Here is a 4,335-nt window from a genome sequence, read left to right on the forward strand (position 1 = left end):
GCTCCTGGAACCACATGTGAGATGGGAGTTGGCATTGGCCTTGGCATACGCGCGGCTCTTGGGTCCCATATTTCGTATGGTGGTGTACCAGACGGTGGTCCAAAGTTTACAGGCATGGCCCTAGGCATAGGGGGTGCCTGATATGGCATGTTATTATTAAATGGCATGGCTCCACTTGTATAAGAGCTTGGATAATTCCATTGTGGATTGTAAGCTCTTGGAATAATGGGAGGTGTAGGAGCTACATGAGGCTGAGGTACGACAGGTGCACATGATTGATACATACATGTAGGTATAGTTGGGGGCACTGTGCTACTAGGCATCGGCGCACTATTAACAAATGAACTCCATGGTGTATTTCTTGTCATGCTCACCACTGGGATATGCATGGTAGCCGTAGTGTCATTAACAGAAAGATGAGCTAGATCTGGGAAGGTAAAGCTGCCACTTGTGGGCTCAGATTGTACTGAGGCCCCTGGAGAAACAACATATGGAGGATCAATGGGGCTCACTGAGGGAGTCTCCATTTGTGATAGGGTTGGTTGGTTGGCCTTTCCCGTATCCAAGAATCTCATTAGGCCTGTTGAAGGCATGTTGATCCATGTGTTTTGTCTTTCTAACTCGACAATCCTATGGAGGACATCACAGACTTTCTGTTGTTGCTCATCTATGCTAGTAGTACCCGATGTGGATTGTAGAACATCTAACCAACCCACATGATAGGTGTGTCATGTGTACCGATCAGTTAAAGCTTCTGCTTGTAGGTCATACTCCCAATTTTCGTTTAGGAATATCCCATCTAGGCCTAGCGTGCTGGAGGTTTCCCTCGAAGTGGAAGCATTATTGCTCCCCATCGCTTGCCCCTCCGTGACTGCTACCTTGGGAGCACTCGGTTGCTCGGCTGGCATGATTGTTGTCATAGGAGCCTTTGCTTTCAGGGCTCGACTTTGTTCTAGCTTTCGTAGGTTCTCAATTTCCCTCTCCCTTGTTGCTTGCATATAGCGTTCGATCTCTTGTACTTCGGCAAGACTCCTACCATCGGGTAGTAAAACCTCAGAGGGAGATAGTCCTAAAGGATCAGGAGGTGCAGTGGATGGAACATTCACATGCACACTCTCAAGAAGCATAGGGTCTATTTTAGGCATGAATGACGAATTTACTTCCCCACTCCCTTCATTTATTTCATTAACCGCATGTTCGGAGCGAGTAGCTCTACTAAGGGTCTCTTTTAAGCGGCTAAACACGCTCGACCTGGGCCGTGGGCCCATGGCATGCATGTCTTGACTTGAACTATCAGGGTTTGGTGTATGATACCCCTCCATGACTTCGTAGTCAAAGGAAGAATCACTAGACGCGATATGAGGATCTTGGGTCGCGCTACCTTGAGTCTCGGTCGAAGGTCCAGAACCTACGGTGGAGGAATAATGGGTGCCCGCGTAAATGGAGGCACTACCAATATACTCGTGCTCTAACACTCGTCCAGAGCGTAGGTTCATATGACTTGGATCCCCTAGAAGTGTCAGTGAGTGCCCGTGAAGGCTGCTCACCTAGTATTTTTGGGTGTTTTGCAACCCAAGTATTTTCTTAAATTTTTTAATTTTTTTTTATTTTTTGGTCCTTTTTTTTGACCCAGCTATAGAATAGAACACATGATAGCTCAAAACGAGCTTCTCGGTCAGAGGGACGTGCCGTGCTTTACAGCCCTCCGTTTGGTCACTTTATGTCCTCGGAATCCCTAAAACCGTCAATTTCTAGTAGGGAACTAGGCCCAAATTAGAAAGTCTAAGGGTGCAAGTGGGAAGAGAAGGGAGGAGAGTGGGGGACTTGCCCCACATGCTCTCATTCCCTCTTGAGGGGGTAGGGTATATATATAAGAGCGAGTCTAGCATATATCATAAGACTGAGGACTGAGGCCTGGGCTTGGGCTTGGGCTTGGGCTTCCCGATCCCGATCAGAATTTTTGTGTAGCCCCCCAGTCACTCACGCTTAAATATTTTCGGTTTTTTTTTTTTTTGGTTTTTTTTTAGGCGACGACCGCGCGTGCTTTAGGTGACCCTTTCTTGGCCACACACACTGTCAACACCTACCTAACCTCTCTGTCAACAGCTCACAGCTCACTACCTTATCTACTTACTAACAATGCTGCTAACCACTAACTAATCTGTTAATTGCTTACTGACAGTGAGCTAACTGTCCACCTACTTCCTCTCTCACTACCTTACTATGCAAAGACTGTGTGCAGGCAAACCTTGACAGGAAACTGTGTATAGACTGTGTGCAAACAGAAATTGCTAACTGCCTTCCTACTTATTCATTCACTGCGAACAAGCTAACGACTACTAACCGTGCAAAGACTGTGTGCAAACAGAAAACACAACATTATGCAGAAATCACAGAACTTGCAGACAATACAGAAATTAACAACTTGCAAAAAAATAACTCATTTCTCTTCCTCTTCTTTCCCACGCGGTAGATTGAGGTCGGATACCAAGTCATAGTCCATAGGTTATTGATCTCATGATAAGGAGAGTGTATCCTGTGAGTTTCATGACATTTCGAATGCATTTGCCCTAGTTTTGGATAGCATGAGCATTGTAGGTTGGGTTGCTTTCATTAGTGCATAGAACGCTTAGATTTGATTTCCTTTATTAGAGATTGTCTTAGAAGGTCGAGAAAGTGCTTGACATCCGTCTTCTTGTTTCCACGCGCATACGGGTTAAGCTTCTTGTCCTTGGCCGCCATAGAATTGTTGGTTCCAATCTTGCTATGCTAGCGTCCGTGCTCATGGCATATCCACCAACAGTAGATAGTTGCACCATAATATGGTAAACGTCATCTCTTTGCACTCCATGATGAGATAATGAATGCAGCTCCTCCTAGGTAGCTCCAAGCTAGGTAGTGCGATGCCTAATAGTGTGCACACAACTAACTAATGAAGTTATTGGCTTAATTTGTAAATTTTATGTTGCTAGCCATTTAGTAGTGTTGTTTTATACATTGAAAATATAATTTTATCTTTGTAGAGGTCCACAAGATGATGATTGAACTACAAGTTATAAGCCCTTCACACCAGGCTATTGGCACTCTTGAAATTGCTCCTACCTTTAAGTACTTTGCTCTATATGTTTGTTGAAGACTTCACCAATGTGTAAATGAGATGAAATAGGGGTCCATAACCATTTATTGTGATTTTGTATCATTACCATAAGCTTCATGTGGTCTTTCCTTCACCAACCATCATGTTAAGACATTGTTTCCACCTTACTGATGAGTGGAGATGAGTTGAATATACGACTTTGACACCTTTCCTCATGTCCATAATCACCTCAAAAGAGAAAGAAACAAGAAATCAAAAGAAAAATAAAGTACAACAAACATCTAAGGATTGCATGCTTTGTTGATGTGCCTTTCCATATTTCTTGAAGGTTGCATAGGGAGTCTTCCCTTATTCTTTGACTCCTTTCATTAAGGAAGCTCTATCATTTGCATTTTCTCCTTGATGAAGTGCTCTCTTAGTTCAATACTTGGTATTTTTATGCATCATTGGGTTATTAGCTTAAGATTTATGTACAGAGATGTCACGTATGATAGAATTAGGATTTCCATTGCCATAAAAACCAAGCAATTTGTTTGCAAAGATCCTAGCAAACAAATAGCATCACAAGTGAATGCAGTGAGATATTTATATCCAACCTTTGTCAAGGAAAAATTGAATGCACTTCGCTTCTCAAAGTACTATGAGAGTGCCCCAAAACCGACAAAGAAGGCATTATTGACAGTGCGTTGTCTGCCTACCAAATCAATTGCATAAATTAAGCTATTAAAACTATGTAGCTTGAGCTTCTCTCCAAAATAAAGAATACCCAAAGAACAGTTGCTCTCAAGTACCTTAGTACCCTCTTGGATACCATCCAACCAATGAGACTTTGTGGAGCCTACATGGATTGAGGAATTGAATTCACTACAAAACAAATTTCTAGCCTAGTGATAGTCGAGTAAACAAGAGTGCCAATTATTTGCCTTTTTAGTGTAGCATTATAAGTATCACCATGCTCATCCTTGATGAGGTTGAGATTGGACTCCATGAGTGTGGAGACTAACTATGCCACGCTTGTTAAAGAGTGGAGGTACTTTTGTTAAGAGATGAAAAGGTGTGCCTTCTTCTGCCTAGTGACTTCAATGCCAAAGATTAATTATTAGTGTTAGTATTCAAGGTCCTTCGTCTCAAAATCCTTAGAGATTTTTAAATTGTCGAGTCTTCTGTGAAAGGAGATTGTGATGCTAATGTTGATGGAGAATGGGCTATTGATGCAGAGTGCACTTATGATCCTTTTG

This window comes from Adiantum capillus-veneris, chromosome 16 (genome assembly GCF_014529385.1).
Source record: "Adiantum capillus-veneris isolate H3 chromosome 16, ASM1452938v2, whole genome shotgun sequence".
NCBI lineage: Eukaryota > Viridiplantae > Streptophyta > Polypodiopsida > Polypodiales > Pteridaceae > Adiantum > Adiantum capillus-veneris.